A 20,524-nucleotide genomic window follows, 5' to 3' on the forward strand; every position below is an offset into this window, starting at 1 on the left:
TTCTCTGATTTCTCCAAAGCACCACCACTCACCCTAGGCATTTGTAGCTAGTAGTCATTAACATAATATGAAAAGGTTTAAAAATAAATATTAAAGATGCTGTGGGTTGTTTCCTATTCCCAGCAACTTTCCTACAAAATCTGTTCTCTCTCTCTCCCAACATTTCCTTCATATCTCCCTCTCTACTCCCAACCACCAAAGTTTCTGTTTTATTTCTTTTGAAAATCATTGTAATTACCTTTTCTCCTCATTCCCAAGGACATTCTTGTTATGCCCAAAGAAGCTAATTCTGAGAAGAATTTGGTGATCAGCACTTAAAATAATGTTGCTGTCTCTTAGCTACATTCCTAAAATTCCTGGAAGAGCAGACATTCAATTATAGTTGTTATTATCATTATGTGTTTAGATCCCCAAGGTAATGACCTTGAAATTCTATTTTCATTTGAATATATAAATTCATTTATGTTTGTTAAGGAGCCAGTCCCGTTATTTTATGGTTGCCTCTTACAATTACCATTCCAGAGACCATAAAGGGTAATTCAATGCTTTTGTTTTTTAGAGTACTGAAAAATAACTCACTATCACTACATTTTTAATTATATCCCAATAAATGGACTTTTTTTTACTTGTATTGCCACAACAATCGCTTATTTTCCTGTGTTAGATGTATTCTCTTTTGAATTTCAGAGAATCACCCTCTGTACTCTTAAACTTTATGTCTTTTCCTATATTGCTAATATCATCACCACAGCTAGGGTATGTTCTGTAATCTAGGCCTGGGAAACAGCTCATTTCACTCCACGAGCCTCAAATATTGGTCAGAATGGATACACTATCAAAATCAAATGAATCAGACCAAATAAGACTTAATTCTAGATGCTTTCAGGAGAATCAGCTGTGATGGTTCATTTTATGTATCAACTTGACTGAGATACAGGATGCCCAGATATTTGGTCAAATATTATTTGGGTGTATCTGTGAGAATATTTCTGGGTGAGATTAATATTTGAATTGGTAGATTAAGTAAAGTAGATCACCCTTCCTAGTGTGGGTGGGCCTCATCTAATCAGTTCAAGGCCTGAATAGAACAAAAAAAAATCTGGCAAGAGAATTCTTTCTGCCTCACTGCCTTTGGACCAAGATATTGGCTTTTTTTTTCCTGCCTTTAGACTCAGACTGAAATATTAGCTCTTCCTGAGTGTCAAGCATTCTGGCCTCTGGATGGGAATTAAACCACTGGCTCTTCCGGTTCTTCTACTTCCAATGCACCCTGAAGACCTGCAGATTTTTGCACTTGCTTGGCTCCCCTCATGTGAGCCAACTCTTTGATGTATTTTTTTTTTTATACTGTATCTGTTTCTCCAGAGAATCCTAATACACCCACCATCCAAGCTATACCTTTTAGAAACATGTTTTCATTCTCAAATAAGGAAATAATTGATAATTTTTCTGAAAACAACATCAACATAACAAAAGACAGCACTGAGTTGTAGAGAGAGCTTGAATGCTTGGTCAAGCAAAATTTGAGATCATCTCTATCACTGGATTTTTTTTTGTTATATAACAGAATATACTCTTCTTGCTTAAAGGGGCTCTTTATGTCTTGTAACAGAGAATTGATTCTATATGACAAGTTGATTTCATCCAAATTGGCCTTAAATAAATTCAAAGAAATATATACATTATCAGATAAAGGTATAGAGACATGGAGATACACATTTAATAAATGAAAGAAACTTAGACAAAGTTATATGTAAACCAAGTATGCAGTACTACATGCAATTTGTTTTCATGGGAAAAGTTCAAATTCAGGACTTTCCTAATGGCAAGTAAGTAATAGTTGTGAAATTCATAACGTCTGTGAGATGAAAGAAAATCTGCATAAGAGGGCCCCAGTTCCTGATTTAAGAGGGAAATTCTTTAATATGTCTTCAAAAGGGGTAGTGCATGTGGCTTGGAAGGGAATGTCCTCAGTGATAGCCTTACCAAAAATGCATGAGTAAGCTTTATTTGGGCATTTCTTTTAATGAAGTTCAACAAGAAAAGGCAAAGCAATGACACCAAACACAGTTCTGTAGGAGCAATTTTATGAAAGGCCAAAAATTGTGGCCTATTTACACAGCTGTCTGACAGCTAAATTCCATAGATTAAAATATTTCCAGAGCAATAGTTTTCAACTTTTTAACAGTAGAAACTTTATTCAATCAAATTATAGGTGGAGCTAACAGTTGAGTTTTGGCTGGAGGGACCTGAGAGCCCACTCACCAAGATCTGCTTCACGCATTTTTCCCTCCTCCACCATGTCAGTCCCTATGGAAAACTAGGCCTCCACAGGAGAGAAAAAATAATTTTCCTTTTACCATTAGCAGTTCTTGGTTGAGACCTTAATAAAAATACACAGATAAACAAGAGAAAAACAAGCAGTAGTCAGTAAACATGTATACCACATGTATAAATGGGTGACACGGAGGGAAAATGAGTTACTCCCCAAGATCTCCCAAGCCACCACCTTAATTAAATATTATCTTCAGATAAAGACAAAAGAAAGATGCTAGGGAGAGTGAGGTTACCAGGAAAAGTATAGTAAACAAGGGTAAAGTTTGTTGTGCAGATTTAAGTAGGTGCCTTCTCCATTGGCAAGAGTTTCTGGTAGGTTAGAGTCATCTTTCTTGGTACAGAGAAGGAGGCACATTTACAAATGAAGTCCTTTATAAAAGTAAATATTCTTTACAAAAGGGTAGCTTCTACTCTATTTTCAGAACTTCTCCCTTACCTACTGTTGGTCAAAATAATCTTTATTGCCAAAGAGGCATATTTTGGGGTGACATATTTTGTTACCCTTCACTACTGAAAAACAGTTTTAAAATTGATATAGAAGAAAGGATATATTTTTATCAGTCCAAAAATGTTTCATGAATTGTATTTTTCACATTTGAACTTCCAAATTTCAAAGCAGAAAACTCAATTTCAAATTATCTGACATTGAGAAAGGGCAAAAACCATGTGTTAGTGATCAATTAAGTCATCCTAGAAAATAAAAGAATTCAATTAGAATATGTTTTTCAATATAAGACTATCTCAGATTGGAAATGAGCCAAGATAATACACAAGAGGAAAAGGCATAGTTTCCTAAGGAAATTGTCCCAAAACAAGGACAAATGGGCAATACAAATCCAAGAATTCTGTATCATAGAGCATGTCTCAATTTCATTATTTTGGAAATTTTTCAAACAAATAGGATCTTTCACAATACATAGCATTCACAGAGTGTTTAACTTCTAACAATGTAATTTCTTAGAGAACTCTTAAAAATAACTTGGTTAAACTATACTTCTGAAAAAATGAATAATTCTATAAAAAGTCATTGGATACAAGCCAATTACATGTTGGAGGATACCTGCCAAAAGTGATAACTGGGGTTTGAAATAGTTGAGTAATGCATGTTCATCCTTGCAGACAATTTGATAGCAAAATAATTGCCTGTAACCTAACATGAGACAGAAAACCCACACTAGCAGTGTAAAAGAGTATATTTTTCAATCCAGGTGGAAAAAGACAAGTATCAAATGATTTCACTCATTTGTGAAGTATTAACAACAAAGCAAAAGCTGAAGGAACAAAACAGCAGCAGACTTACAGAACCCAAGAATGGACTAACAGTTACCAAAGGGAAAGGGACTGGGCAGGGTGGGTGTGGAGGGAGGGAGAAAGGAATTAAGGGGTATTATGATTAACACACATAATGTAGGGGGGCACAGGGAAGGCAGTATAGCACAGAGAAGACAAGAAGTGACTCTATAGCATCTTACTATGCTGATGGACAGTGACTGTAACGGGGCATGTGTTGCAGACTTGATAATAGGGAGGAATGTAGCAACCACAATGTTGATCATGTGAAACCTTCATGAGATTGTATATCATTAATAAAAAAAAGTATATTATCTTTTTATTCTAAATAACATGTCTTGATTTCATCTAGAAGCAGTTTCAATCCATTATAACATAAGGAAAACTTATGCCCATTGTATACCACTATATGTTCAATGGGGCTATTACCAAGTAAGAGGATGGCAGTAACTGTCTCATTTGTGAGGGGATCTCAGAATGTACTTTCTTTGTGAATTTTGGTAATGAGGATTTTGATTTTACGTGGCCTAGTTTAGGGATTAAAAATCTACAGTCCTAGATCAGAGACCTAAATAAAGTTTTTGGGCTCCAATGGCAGATCTGAGTGCCTGTGACCAAGACTGTATACATCAGTAAAACTAAAATAATTACTATGTGCCCTCTAAGAAGGAGAAGAATTACTTGCCCACCTTGGCCTTAGTTGATAACTGGAAGCTGCTCCTAGGTCAAAGGCCAATAAACATCTAAAATTATTAAACGTTTTTATTCAAAAAATTACAATGTAAAATTGTGGGTAAAAATTGCCGGAATTGGACTAGTAAAACCTAAACCCAAATGCCCACCATGTAGACTACCCAAGGAACACAGACTTGAAATTATTTAGGAAGGAAAACTAACACAGAATTTAGAAGACGTGTTACTTTATCAATGGACATAAAGGGTGAGGTAGAAGATTGCCTTTTAAAAAGTGAACAGATTAATGAATGAGCTTATCACATAAGGTGAAATAGAGAATTACTTGATAATGAATAATGGACCTACAACATAGGGTGAAGTAGATTACCTTACCTTTTTAAAAAACTGAATAGATTAATCAACAAATACATTCATTCATATGGGAAAAATTCAGACCCCACATTTGCAAACCATAAAAAGTAAGCTGAAAGTCTTCAAGGGATAGTCCATTTAATTTAGACTCATCAACTACTCCAAATGAACACCCCTCTGCAGACTCCTTGATGGCTGCCTGAGAGATTCCCCAGTTGATTTTGACCAAGGCCGTCTATTCTGGAGTGTTTTAAGGATAAACTCTCTGAAAAGCTCTCCAACCAGACTTTCGGCTAACTCCCTTATGGAGAAGGGAGGTCCTATCTAAGGCACATGAGAACTAAAGTGGCTGAGAGCTAATACCAAAAACTCCTGCTGCCCAACTGGGTTGCACTGCCAAATTGGCTCTGCTAAACCCACCCCTCTCTTTTCTCCATATTTCCCACATCTTTTCCAGTACATATCACCCTGCGGGAGGTGGGGGGGAAGGAAAATCTGAGCCCCGCCTCCATACAAAAATGCCGTTTGCCGTAGCCCTCCACCACGTTGGAAATATTCTGTTCAGGGCTTCTTCTAAACTCGGAGCACCTGCAGTCTTACACACACCTGGGGAACCAGGACTGCAACTACTAGCCCTGATGTTTTCTCCTTACACCATAGCTACTTAAAGGTTTCTAAACTGTCACTCTCATATCAACATTCAACCCTAAATTTGGGGATATTTTTACCTCTGGTGGCTGCCCTGCTCTCTCTGATCAGACTTTCTGTTCCTTCTCTTCATCTCACAGGTTAGACTCTGTTTATCTTTGCCAGGAGAGAAAGAATTTTGGCCTAGAATTCCTAGATGAAATTTTATTTACTCTCCAGGAAGAAAATACCTGATCAAAGACCACCATCCTTGCTTCTTGGTATGCTAAAGAAATCTCCACAACGCCTAGATTTGGGGGCATTTTTATTGTCTTAAGTCTTCTTTTGGATATTAAATGGTGACTATGGATGCCTTTTCTTTACATTCTCATGTTAGCATTCCTAACACCCATCCCAGCACTTCCCTCCAACACATCCTCACCTCCTGTAAGATGGAATGTTCCCTTTGAACATGGAGATGAGCATGTCATGAAAATGCCAAAGAGGAGGGACATTAATGTGTTTCAAATATTATTACACATTTAAATGAAATGGATGTGATGAGAAACATCCCCATGCCAAGAGCACATGAGCCGGGTCCACAGAGAGATGACGGTGGCCCTGAAAAGGGCTATTGTCCTGTGAGTCCTCCGAACGAACCATGGTGTTATGTACATGACAGTAGAAAGAAAAGGAAATCAACTGAGGGTGGACAAAAGGGCAATTTTTTTTTTTTTGAAAAGGAGTTTAAGGAGACTTGCAGCCTCCCCTGTGAAGGACGGTTCTTCTTGCTGCTTCCACTTTGCTGGTGACTAGTACATGAACACATCCTGAGAATGACCAGTTAAAATTTTAGAAAAACTAAAAATTAAAATTAAAGTTCAGGGGTTACATATAACTAATGAAGGCTAATTAATGAATTAAAAACTTGAAAAAAATAAGAATAATTAAAGACGAGAAAAAGCATAAAAAAGATTAAAACTTTAAAAGGTCAAAATGATATAAGGAAATAAAAGATTAAAACTATCAAAAATTAGGTTATTAAGTGAAATTTTTTCAAGAGAACATAAATGTAAATATTAAGAGAAAACAGAAATTTGCAAAAATAATTTGCCATGCTGGACTAGTTCACCCAGATCTCCCTTCAAGGATGACAGACTTTCTCCCCAGCTCCTAGGAAGGTTGTCTCTTCCATTTTAGAAGGTAATTGTCTCTACTGAAGAGAACCACTTCACCCTGACATAGCTGCATCCATTATGGGGCTATAAATGATTGTGAGGAAAGAGAAACCAGACAGACCCTGCAGCACCAACTTCAGACAACTCTAGCCAGCTTCAGAGCTCTTCATGAATATGGTTGGTCATTGGTTACACACATGACTTCTAGGCAAGGGGAGATTTCGAGGCTTAGTGTTTGTTTAGGATATATTGGAAACCCTCCAAGGAAAAAGACACATTATTGCCTCTCATACCTCCCCACCATAAAAAAGAAAGTACTGTACCTAATAAAATTCTTTATGTTCCAAAGGCATATTGCACCTGAGAATTCTGTTCCAAAATACCAGGTAACAAGATGACTGCCCAATTTGAGGGACTTAGAGAAGGTAAGGAAACTTCAGCAAGTTTAGGCTGAAGTACTAGGAGCCCTAATGCTTCAACCATGCAATCCAAAAGACCCTACGTTGTTAGACACAGAGTTGGGAAGGGTACTATGTGGCATCTATGGAAAGCCTCAGTGGGAGAATTACAGCATAGACCCCTAGTGCTCTGAAGGCTATACAGCCCTTAGCAGAGAAATACACACCTTTTGAAAAATGTTTCTTGGCATGCTAATAGGACACTGATAGGGACAATATCTAACTATAGGAAAGCAAGTGACCTTGCAGCCAGACCTGCCCATTATGAGCAGTATTCTACTGGATGTATCATGTCATAAAGTTGGATTGGCTCAGTAGCAATCTATAAAATGGAAGTAGTAGAGCTGGGATTGAGCCTAGGTAGAATAGAAAAGCAAAAGAAACCTGGTGAGCAGATAGCCCAGGCCTCCACATGTCCACCACTGTCACCCCTTCCTCAGACCATAGCAATGGTTGCATTTGTAGGAAGAAACAAAGAATAAGAAGAAAAAGAAGCAAGTTTTGTTCATGAATAGGTTGGTTCAGTATTTAGGTTCAAGATGAAAATGGACAGCTACTGCACTACTTACTTAGAAGTGCCCTTAAAGACAGTGCTGAGGGGAAATCCTCCAGGTGGGAAGATTTCAGGCAGTGCATTTGATCAGCTACTTTGAGTGGAAGGAAAAAATGTCCCAAAGTGAGTCCAGTATTTTTATGAACTATGAACAGTGGCAAATGCCTCTCAGCTAGTTGGTCAGCTGCCTAGAAAGAAATAGATTGGAAGATCATAAACTAGAAAATCTCTGGTAGAGGCATGTGACAGAACAAAGAGAGGAAGACAAAGAATGAAGATCTTTGTATCACACATGTTAACACCTACCAGAGTATCCATCATAGAATAGGCACCAAAAAAACCTAATGCACAAAAGACTCAGCAAATTGACGTCATCGAGTCTCTAACACAATGGATATGAATGAAGTAAGTGGCAGGTGCTATCTATAGGCCCAATAGTATAGGCTCCCACTGAAAGACCAGTCACTTGGTACCAAGTGACTCTGATGAATCCCTTGTGTCCTAGAAGACATTTGAGCAGGAATTCACACATACTCTGGGTATAATTCAGTCTTTCTTGCCTGCAGAGCCTCATAGATAGATTAAAAAGAAAATATGGTTCTTGGAATAAGGGATAAAAGCAGCAGTAGTCTTGTTACCATCACTCCTAGAGACCCACTCAGGGAATATATGCTTCCCAGCATGTCAGCTCTGAGCTCCATGCAGTTAGAGGTCCTGGTTCCCAAAGGCGGCACCTCCATGACAGGACACGGCAAGCGTTCCATTGAACTTTGGCTGCTAATTCCATTGCATTTCAGTCTCCTTGAGTCAAGAGATCAGCAAGTAAGAAGATTACTATGCTAGCAGGGACAAATGACTCAGTGGGCATAGTAACCAGGAACTAGAATCCCTCAAGAATAAGATTCTGTGCTCCCTATGTGGTAAGCCAAAACACCCCAGTGCTAAAACGGAGGGTTAGAGGAATCTACAAGAGATAACAAATGAAGGAAATGAAAATCAGCTGTGGACTCAAGACTAACTCTACCAACAGAGGCCATTATCTTTTTTAAAATAAGTTTTGTATTTGTTTCCCCTAAGGAAACAAACCTGTCAAACTCCTGGAGGAGCTGCCTCAAGAACTTAAATGAAGCTAGAAGATACCAGCAGTATCTTCATTTAAGTTCTCAAAAAGCTCTGCTAGAAGTATGGCAGGTTTCTTTTCTTCATCTTGAGTTCTTGAGTCCTGTGTTGTGAGCCACCCAGGTTCCCCATTAAGGACTGAAGGACTTATTTCTGTAGCTTTAGGAAAGATTATTGGCTAAAAACCTCCCAGATGTCTGCCTTTCTGGGAAACTTGCTCAGATGGAGATGCTCACTGGCATGAGGGCCTCCCAGGGCAGCCTGTGGATAACTCTCGTATTGATGTGTGTGGTATAAAGAACCAGCCGCTTTGCTTCAACTTAGGACAACTCTGAAAAGTCATCCCAGATGCTCCTTGTTTGTTCTCCTTTTTAGTGATCGATAGCAAGACATGACACTGGAAGTCACCTTCTAAGTCTTCTTTCCCTAACCCACAACATCCCGTGGGTGCTTCCTATGCACCAAACCCTATGCTAAATGTCTTGCCTGCCTGGCCTCCTGCCTCTCATGCCTCACCACAGCCCTTGAGATAGTAACTGTTCTTATCTCCACTTCACAGGTAAGAAAAATCTATCTAGAGATATGAAGTAAATTTTCAAGGTCACATTGTTCATAAGTCAAGAAAATAGAGATTGACTTCTATTTGCTCTAGAAACCAAAACCTGAGCCAATCTCTCTACGGCTTTTGCATCAGAAAAATCAACATTCCCATTTTTAACTTTGCTCCCTCACTCAGTCACTTTTGGAGAGGAACATTAATTATCCAGAGACAATTTTTCAGAAAATGTGCCTCCGTGTCACAAGGAAAAGATTCATTCAAGTTATCTCATGCATAGTTAACATGACACATATGTTAACTAATAATGGAGACAGGGTCTCTTATAATCTAGAAACAGACATTCAGTCAGGCCTCAGAGAGAGAGGAAATAAGTTGGAGGCAAAGTGGATATTTAGGATCTGAGAAACTCCAAAATGATGCTTTTCAGTCACAGTTTGTCGGTGTTCACTCTGGCACTTGTTGGTACACTGGGCTCAGCTTTCTGTCTTCTTCCTGGGTTTATCTTCCTACTTATACATCTACTAACTCTTTTATCCCCTCCCTATATCTCTAGGTCAAATTCCTCAGGGAGAAAAAGTCATATTTGGGTAGAGCCTTTGAATCAGGGCCTCTCAAACACTGCTGACTGCCTGTGACTGCTCATCCTTGGGGAAGTGCCAGTCCCATAAAAGTGGCTACGAGTGAGAGGGCAACAAGCCTGGACACTGGAGAAGCAGGAAATGGCCGCCTATGTCTAAGCCATCTGGGAAATGTGCCCTCAGCTGGCAATGGACCCTAAGGGAGTTTTGCAATGAAGGAGATGGAGAGCAAGGCAAGCCTTCTCAGGTTTGACCTATACACTATCTTGTGGAAGGCTCAGCACACATGGCGCTCACATTTGGCTCGTTACCACTATAGTAAGGCTTTTCCTCATCTATTAAATGGAATGAACTACTACTTTTTTTTTTTTTGTAATCCCTATGAGTTGCTGCAATTTCAAAGTAGGAGATAGGCCAGGATTTCAAATAAGTTTCTTAACATAGGCTTATGGGATGTGGCCATTGAAAGGGACCATGGAAGTCACGAGAAATATGACATCGTTAGTCTGTTTCATTTGCAGATTGCACTAAATGTGATCAGTACCAGAGGAACAACGTAATTGTTTCAGGAAAATAATCTCAACAAATAGTGTTAACACAATATTGAAAGAAGAGATGTTGAAAGAACAGTTCAGATGCTTTGCAATAGTTCGGATGAGATATGGAGGGTCTTACTAAGGAAGGGGCGGTGGGAAAAGAGAGAAGCACAATCCAGAGGTATTTATAGAAGGTAAAAATTAAGATGTTATTGACAATAAGATAATAGGTGGCAGGAGTGAGGGATGCTAATATGACATGAAGAGAAGATTGGTGATTTAAGGGACTAAGGCACATCTAGTTAAAGCAAGAAGTGCTGGTGTGGCAATGGATTTTTTTGTGTGCAGGCATATCACACATTTGACTTTGAATGTGTTATAGTCGAGTTTTCTTCAAGTGATGCATGTGGAACTTTCCATAAAGAAGTGTAATTCTGGGTTTGCAGCTTAGAAAAGAGTTTGGAACTGGTCATGTACATTTGGCAGCATACGCCCATTCTAGCCTTTCCACTATGCATACTACTTCCAACAAAAAAACATGCCAAATGGAATGTGCATTTCTTTCTTTCTGTGATCCCCAGATAGAGGTTATCTCTTTTCTTATTCCTTAAAACAGAGAATTGCTGAAGGAGAAAAAAATACTCAAAGACTACATACTGAAGGATTTCATTTGTATGACATTTTTGGAAAAAAAATGAAAATATATAATCTTAGAACTGGAGACCAGATTAATTGTTGGCAGGAGTTAGATGGGGTTCTGGAGGGAAGTGGGTGTGGTTATCAAAGGGCAACATGAGGGTGTCCCGTGGTGTTGGAACTGTTGTGTATCTTGAGTGGTAATAGCTCCATCAGCATATATGTGTGATAAAATTATATATGAGTAGGCACACCCATACTAGTAAAAGCAAAACTGGGGAAATCAGAATTAAGACTGATGGACTGATCAATGTCAGTATCCTGGCTGAGATGCTGTACTGCAGTTCTCAAGACATTATGATGGAGAACTGGGTTAAGTGTACACGGATGTCTGTATCATTTCTTAAAACTGCATGTGAATCTACAATTATCTCAAAATAAAATTTTAATTTAAGTAACAGTGAGGCAAGATAATTTTGAGAAAAAAAAGTTCTCCTTATCTTCCCTCCATTTGCGTCTTTGATTCAGGAAAGGTTTGGGGGAAGTTCACAAAGACAACCGGGTTCAAGGAAAAAGGAATACCCCTAAGTCTAAGAATAACCCCTTCCTTGGGATGGAGTGCAGTGAGGGAATTTGAAAACAAAAAGAAAAGAAAAGAGAGAAAAAGAGAGAGACTGACGTGTCCTTAGCAGCAGAAATTCTAGGAAAGAATAACAGTTATTTCAGCAAAGGTCTTTTTTTGGTATGATGGACACTCCTTGAGGAACCAAAGTTTTTTGACACTGAAGACATGGTCCACAGACTACTCAACCTTCTCCAAGGTGTTCACAGCCCATCTCTGTCTGGTGCTCGCTGTCCTGTCTACCAGCGGCCCTGAGTACATAGCTTCAGCAGCAGCCCACACTTCATCCAGTGACCATACGAAGCAATGTTTTTCCATGACCTGATCTTTTTTGGCCTTATCCAAATGAGCCCTTACAAAGTTCAGCATATTTATAAACCCAGATAAAAAGGAGTGGAACCTGGAGAGGTTAGGAATAGCAGTATTTGAAGGAGGTGTCTTTCCATCTATATCTAGGGAATGATATCAAACAAGGCCAACTTGAGGCCACCCAACCCACCAAAGGCTCAGGCCAGTACGGTATCTTCCCGTTCCTTTAGCATTCATCTTAAGCCTATGGAAAGTCTAGATTTTCATTTTCCTATCATCCCTTATTCTTTTTGTTATTTAAGTCTTCTTTCAACATATTAGATTCCTTATAAAATTGGAGCTCAGCAAAGAAATTTTTATGAAGCCACACTAGGTTCCTTATATACCTCTGCTTTTATAGTGCATTGGGACTATGTGTGTTTTATTTTCTGAATTTCCATTTTGGGGGCCTTCTACTTATCTTAAGCCACATTCTTCTCTATAAACAAACATCTTCCAATGAACTATACCTTCTTGTGATTTTGTTTTAATTTGATTTCTTCAAAACTAATCTATATGTCTTATTTTTCTAGGAATTACCTTATTTTTTCTTACTATGAAATCTGCAATGTTGTCTATTACTTCTGCATCACCAGTGAGTTCTCCCTTCCTGATAAGAACTAGCTACAAAGTTCTACATGTTACAACTTCTTTCCTCCTGGAGAACAAAGTCTCATCAAGGCAATTGAAGAGTTTATCAAAGCCCTGCTTTCAGCAGAATAAGGCTTTCAGCAGATGTCTGGCTAGTTCAAGTTTCCTATCACAAGCGGATCGTATCTCTGCACCTGTTTTATAATCTGTATGAGGAATGTGTCATCTCTCTCGTCTAACTGCCCAGCCATCCACAGTAGTGATATCACATCTGTTTCCTTCTCAATTTTTCCTGAACCAGATGTTCTCAACTGTGTTTCCAAAATCAGGTTTATTAACTTTTTTCTGTAGGGAACTTCATGGAAGACAACCATACTTTCCAACTATGTCTACTAGGTGTATTCCTCTTCTAAATGTTTAGTGTCACTTTCATTGCCATTCACTCTATTGGTAATTCTTAGGAACATATATGTATCAATTTGTGGTAAAGTCTGGTTATTTTATTCTATGCAATACCATGTAGGTACCTGTGATCATAAATGTCAATTATGACCTTATTTACTTTCCCCCCTTAGATCAATAAGTCCTCCCTCCTCTAAAGGAGAAAGCTGTACCACAACAATAATTCTTGATGATATAAAAATTTTATAGAGTTCTTTGGGGACATTTTTCTTCTTTCCCTTCAATTTTCATTTTTTTAGAGGTTTCACTTTTCTAACAGGTTGCTGAGGCATGTATTAAATATATTCTTTTCAGACAATTGCTCAACAAGCCAGAATGGACTGAGTTTCATTAAATGCTAAGAAAAATCATCCTCATCTAAATCATTGTTCAACTTGTTTGACAGTGTGCATACAAATTTAAATGAGAAAGAAAAAATTTTCCTTTATCCTTTGGCTCTAAGTAATTCTGAGAGGCCAAATTGCATTAGGTGGGTGAAGCAGGAATTTTTAAATAAAAATATTTTCATTGTTTTAAGCCTCCCTTGTTTACATTTTGATACACGATTTATGAGTAACATCATTGTGCCAGCTCGTCACAAAAGCCAATGATCCAGAATGATAAATTTTTATTATAATCTCCTCTTATACTCTAAACATTCTAGTTCAATGATTGCTCATATTACAGAAAGCAATTTGTAGAGTTTTGAATTATTTGTATGCTTGTTTTAAACAAAAAATGAAAAAAGAAAAAAAAACCTTTTCTGTTAGTACTCATATCCCCATGACAGGTGTTTCCCTTAATCCTATCATATAGCAGTAGGGGTAAATGCATTAAAATGAAAACATTGGTGATAACCAGATAAAGGAGATAGTTTTTAGAGAAGAGAATCTTCTTGGTGGCCAGGGGACCACAAAAGTTGTAGTGACAACTAGATGACAGGAAGTCCGTAGCCCAAGTAGTACGGATTCCGAAAGGCTTAAAGTAGAAGGATATAACAAGATATACCATACAAAAACTAAGAGAAAGCTGGTGCTGCATATAAATACCACATAAAGGAGAAGAGCACTAGTAAAGGTAAAGGAGCTCCTTTGTAACAATAACATATTCAATGCACCAGGAAGATATTACAATTGTAAATCATATTCATCTAATAACTCCAAAACAAAATAGAAAGTGGCAGAAATGCAGAGAAACTGAATGATTCATAATCATATCAAGGAATCTTATCATACCTCTCTCAGTATTTGAAAGAAGCAGACAAAATTGATAAATATATAGCAGATTTGAAGACCGTGATTAACAAGCCTGAGTTAGTGGATAATAGAGTTCAACTGCAGAATATACTTTCTTTTCAAAAATGCATGTAGCAGCTTCAGAGATAACAATATTCTAGACTATAAAGACCATCTCAACAAATTAAAAAGCATTGAACCCTAAGAGTACATTCTTAATCACAATGTACTTATGCTAGAAATCCATAAGATAGTCTAAAAATCCCCCCCCATGGTTTAATATAAAAAATATACTTCTTACTAACGAATGAAGAATCAAAGAAAAAGTCACAAACACAATTGGAAAATCTCTGAACTGACAGAAACAAAACATATCTATTCAAAGTCATGGAATTGAAAAAACAGAATTGAGAAGAAAATATGTATGTTTAAATTCTGTATTAGAAAAGTCTGAAATTTAATGAGCTAAGCTTTCAGGTCAATAAGATAGAAAAAGAAGAATACAACTCCCAGAAAAGTTTTTAAAAAAAGGAAGAAAGAATAAAGACATGATCATAAATTACTGTAACAGAAAACAAATACACAAATGAGAGGGACCTCAAAAAGCCCAACTTACAAACATCTTGAGAGACTGATCACTGGGTAAAAAGGGATAATCAACCAGTATCAGGAAAGAAGAGAACAATACTACAGATGCTAAAAATAATAATAGGGAAAACAAACACTCTTACACCAAAAATTTTGAAAATTTAGATAAAATTGATAAATTATTCAAAATTTAGAAAGCTAACATAAAAATAGAATTTAAAACACTCCCATAAAGAAAACTCCAGGACTAAATGGCTTCACCAAAAAGTTGCTCTAAATATTTAAGAAAATAATAACTCCAATCTTACAAGAAATCTTCTAGAGATCAGAAAAAGAGGATACACTTTTCAAATAATTTTTTAAGATCAATATAACCTTGATCCCAAAACTCAATAAGAAAGAAAATTTGCAGGCCAGTCTCAATTACAAACAGAGATTAAAATACTCTAAATAAAATATTAGCAAATTGAATCCAGCTATACATAGAAATACTACAATATGACCAACTTTGATTTCCACCAGGAATTCTACATTAGAAAATCAATCCATGTAATTCAGTGCATTTACTGAATATTATGATGATTTGCACAGAGGCAGAAAAAACATCTGATAAAATTCCACATCCTGTCAAGAAAAATATTAGCAAATGATCAGAAAAAGCAAGCATTATATTCAATGGTGAAACATTAAACATTTTTTCCTAAGACCGGGGAAGGACAAGGGTTCCACTGTTCCTTCTACTAAATATTATGCAGGAGGTCCTGGCTAGTGCAGTAAGGCAAAGACTGAAGAAAAGGTAAAAGGGTTAGCAGGAAAGCAAACTTTCATTATTCACAGATGATCTAAGTGTGTATAGAAAAATCCCAAAGTTCCAACTGTTTATTGCGTTTAATGAAGATGGAGCAAATTTACCTGATTCAAAATCAATATGCAAAAATCAACTGTGCTGGCAAGATTCTGTTTCTTTACCTGGGTACTTGCTGTATGTTTATTTGTTTCGTGAAAATTTGTCAAGCCATATGTTCGTGTTTAGTGTACCTTTTGATTAACCCTTACCCATTACTAGGACCCTAAAGCTGTCATACTCTTCCTAAAATAATCTACCAGCCTGATAGAGAGGAAAAATGTATGCAGCAACATGCCCTGAAAAGAGGCAGCTCACATATATATGCAAACATTTAAAACCTATTTAATGGATACCTTTGATGCTGGCAATCTGGCTTAGTTCCATTCTTATTTCACTGTTCAAGTTACTCTTTAAAGCAACAATTTCCTTTATATCATTTACAATAGACCCTGCAAAAGTATGACAGAAGCTATTTATCCATCAAAGCATACTGCTTCCTTTCTAGATATTTTACCTTAAAATAGACATTTACTTAACAATTCTATGTATCTAGCTTTCAATCAAAAAGTTGTGTATATTTTACGTGGTGCTTGATGCCCTGATCTATATCCATTAGCGTTTTCTACAAGAAAAGGGTCACTCAGAAGGAGAGAATGATTTAATAAACCTGTAAAGCAAGTCATTCTCAATAGAACTGAAATGTTCTTTTAAAGACAAAATACAACAATTTCTTTTCAACCACTGATCAATAGATAAAAATAAGTTGGTTATAAATTTATAGGCACAAACAAGCTCTATTTGATTTGCTTATTGTGAGTTGCACTGAACATTGTTAAAATCTACTGGAAGCCCAAAGAGCCATTAGCAGAGGGTGGCAGTCCCAGCATCCCTGTCATTGGGCCTAAAAGCAGAATAGAAAAGCAATCTAGGACTTCACATAGGGATGCAGTTTAGAACTCTGGCAAAACTGCCATGCTCCCAGGGTACCTGCTTCCTCTTACAAAACATCATGTGCCTTAAATCCCTGAGCCACTTTTCACCTAAGAAATACCATATCCACTATTGCACAGTTATTGTAATAACCTATATTATATGTTCACTAGACATTACAAATACAAACACTGACATTCTTTGCCTTACCTGTTTGTTGTGGCACAAGGAAGCATAAAGGAGTCTGTCAAATAACAAGAATATTTTGTTAAACACCCTAAAGCAGATCTGTTATTATTCTGCCTGTCAGGGGAAGAAATATCAGAAAACACACAAATTCAGATCATTTTCTATTAACCAACTAAAAATAGAGGGTAGCAAGTAATTCCACTAGAAAAATGAGTAAGTACTTGAAAACCATCACATTCTATAAAGGTCTAGCTTTTGGAAACTGTAACCCTGTCATTAAATTATTTCCCCAAATCCATTCACACAGTCCTGTACTGAGTCTAAGAGGAGGAAAAAAGATCATTTTTTTCCCAAATTTGGTATCCAGCTTTCTAAAAAAAGACAAAGGCACATTTTATCATCCTGGAAGAAGTGACTTCAGTGAAGCAGATAAAGAGTCTAATAAGGCCTAATTATCTCATGTTGTGATTCTTTTTAAATCACTTGTAACCTCAGGAAGAATTTTAATTATCTTGTATAATAAAGTCTTTCCTTATTTCACCCCCATTAGGAGAAAAGACATATTAAACCTTATTTTTGTCAAAAGATAAGAGCAGTATTAAGTTTAAATTGATGTCATTATGAAATATTCGGTATCAGGATTACAAATTTCAACTTCAGTAATTATTCGATTGGTCACAAAAGGAGTATCATTTCACTGCCAACTCCTAGAAAGAGGCCATCACTGCTCTCAGCTCACATGCGATACACCAGGGACAGTGGGGCGAGAGAAAAATGTGTTCTTTCTATTCCAGTAGAGCCTTATGATTCCAAGGTTAAATTACTGAAGCAGTTTGGGAGGTACTTTTTAATATGATATTCAAAAAGTTTTCTCCTCATTATCAACTCTTTAATAAACACTTCAAAGTTTCTGTGAGCTTCTCTGCTGGGAAAAACACTAATTCATGAGTCTTCTTCCCAAACATACGCGGTTCACCCATTGGGATTCAAGAACTCAAGAAGGAAATGTTATGCGAGCGTCTGCATATGGAAAGACAAAGTTTCCTGTCCTCCTTTTCCTATTTCTCCTACAAATGCACTCTCTTCATGCCTGGCACAGAGCCTCTATCTTGCAATATGGTTCTGCCAGGAGGTACAGCCTCTCTCACTCAGGAAGGGCCTTTGAAACAGGGTGTTAATCTATTCTCCCGCCTTTGTTCCTAATCTATATAAAATAACAAGAGCTGGCACTGACTAGATGCTAGGCATCGTGATAAGCATGTCCCAACACATTTATCTCATTTTTCTTCCCAACAATTCTATCCACATTTATTAATGAGGTAACTGAGCCTTAGAAATATTCAGCGGCTTCGCTGAGGTTACACAGCCAGTAAATGACGGAATTTGAATGCATCACTACTTGAATACACACTACATTCCCTTAACCACCACACCAACTGTACCGCTGTCCTTTATTTTGACAGTGAGGAGGTAGTTGCTTTCCTCCCATATATAGAAATGCAACTTGGATATTCATGATGTCCAGGAAAAGCATGTAAATTTCCATATACTTATATCTCTATGTGGCCATCTTTGACCCTGGCCACAGAAATGTAAATGTAAAGCAGACCACTGGCATACTAAACTTCATGTTAATACTTATGCTACAGAATTAAATATGTACAGAATTCAACTACATCATATTTTACTTAAAAAGCTCAACTTCTCTTTGGCTTACTTCAGTACGAGTCTGTCTTAGTCAGATCAAATCCCACAGGCAGTGTATAGGGATGGGCAGGAAGAAGGTCATCTTCATGCATTTAGGGGCTCAAACTTTCAAGGGCTCTGACATTTTGCAAAGTTGTCTTAGGGGCCAACCTCTAGCCTGGGACCTTGGAAAGAAAGGGTGGAGGACAGAAGAAAAAGGGTTCTCTGAGTCAGGCAGAGAAGTACCCAAAAAAGATAAGGAAAGGATTAGGTGAACAGCAAGCCAGTCTTATTTATCTTAGGTATACACAGTATACATACATGTTTATACTTGTATGTATATTGGATGTATGTATACACACATAGGTGTACATATTGGATGAAAAGTTATAATTACAAGAGTCAGTGCTGGGTATTCTACAGCATGTGATGGAATTTCATTTTTTAATGTGTTTTTTTTACTGTCTCTCAAATTTTTTAACTATTGTTTAGCTTGTATCTGTATTAAGACCCTTTATTTACTCTCTAGGAGAAGATGGGGGACTATACTTAATTAAAGAATATCCTTTAGGACCAAATAATAATAATATTAATATTAAGAAACATTTATACAACATTTCTTATGTGTCAGGCACTATTCTAAGTATTTTACACATACTAACCCATTTAAGAAAACCACTGTGGTTAGCCTTTTATTATTAATATGTGAATAGTATTGCTTTAAATTGCGTTATTCGGTTTTGTTCTAGGTAGGCTAAACTATTGCCTCATAATCTTTTCTGAACTATTAATTTGATTAGAAAGCTCTTTTTTTTATTTTCAGTTAACACAAAGATAAACTTGAGACAAGCTTACCTATATAATCTATTAAAACACAGTTTGCAGGGCCTCTCTCCCAGAGTGTATGGTTCACTGGTCTGGGATTTGTCAGTTTGCCCAAGAATTGTCAGTTTCCCTGGGTGACAGAGACGCTGTTGGTAAAGGTAAACTAAAAAGACTGAGTTTGTAAAGGCCTGGTGAAAACCTATCTGAAGAATATAGAGCCTTGGAATCTGTAGGGAATGCAAGAGAATGGCTTACAAGAAGGGGTACAATTCTTAATAGAAACATAAAACACAATGCCCCGAGTTTTTAGTATAATAAGATTTCCAAAAGTCAGGTAGACAGACAAGGCTTCCGCTGAAATTATGTCATTTTGAGTTTGCACATCTCCGTAGATGAAGGAGATGCTGTGTTCTGCTGGTGCACATTGTGGGACTTCCCAAGCCCCTTTTAAAAAAGAAAACTTCATGGATTTTAGAGCAGCCTGATAATTACAGAAGCCTTGGTAGAGAGAAATGAGAAGGCAGCCAGAAAGAGATCTCACGGGCAATCCATCTGGCCAAGAGGAAGGGATGCTAAGATAATCAGGAGAGATGGGGCTCTGAAAATGAGCCTGAGGACGGCACAGCCTAACCAACCCTGACAACCCGTGTGGGGTGGACACATGCAGAGCAAGGACACCATTCCTCAACGCTGGACTGCTTCTGACTCTGTAATCTGAGGAGCAGGCAGAACCTGACATCGTGATGGATGCCCCACTCCTCTTCCTCCATGAATAATGTTGCTCAGGATCTCCTCAGTGCCAGAGTCAATTTCAGGACCTCTGCAAAACATGATTGTATCTGGGGCCTTTTAAGTTCCAACTGTGAGATTGGTTTGTAGGACATTTTTTCTAAAATGAATTATTACATGTTTTGGTCTCTGCTCCTGATTCTCAATGCCTTTGCTAGATTGGTTATTTTAAAAGTCCTGTTTTATCCATAAGATAGCAACTTGATTCTGTCTTCCATGCTGGGAAAGAAATTGCTATCATTGCACCAAAAGCTGATTTTTCCCTATTCTTCTAAGATGATGTTGGATTGGGAAGGGTGATCAGCTACTGACTCCTCTACGTTTCTTCCATCTGAGAAGGACCCCTCACAAGCAGAATGTCACTGGTAACCAAGAGGCCTTATGCACTAAGCCCAAACATGTAACACAGCTCTTTAAGAAAAGGAATTGCTCCCTGAGAGTCTCTCTGGGCGAATATCAGAATGCCACCAAGCACTTGCGTGTGAAAAAGGAAAGGCTCGGAACAGGCCGTGAGA

The sequence above is a fragment of the Manis pentadactyla genome, chromosome 3 (assembly GCF_030020395.1).
Source record: "Manis pentadactyla isolate mManPen7 chromosome 3, mManPen7.hap1, whole genome shotgun sequence".
Classification (NCBI taxonomy): Eukaryota; Metazoa; Chordata; class Mammalia; order Pholidota; family Manidae; genus Manis; species Manis pentadactyla.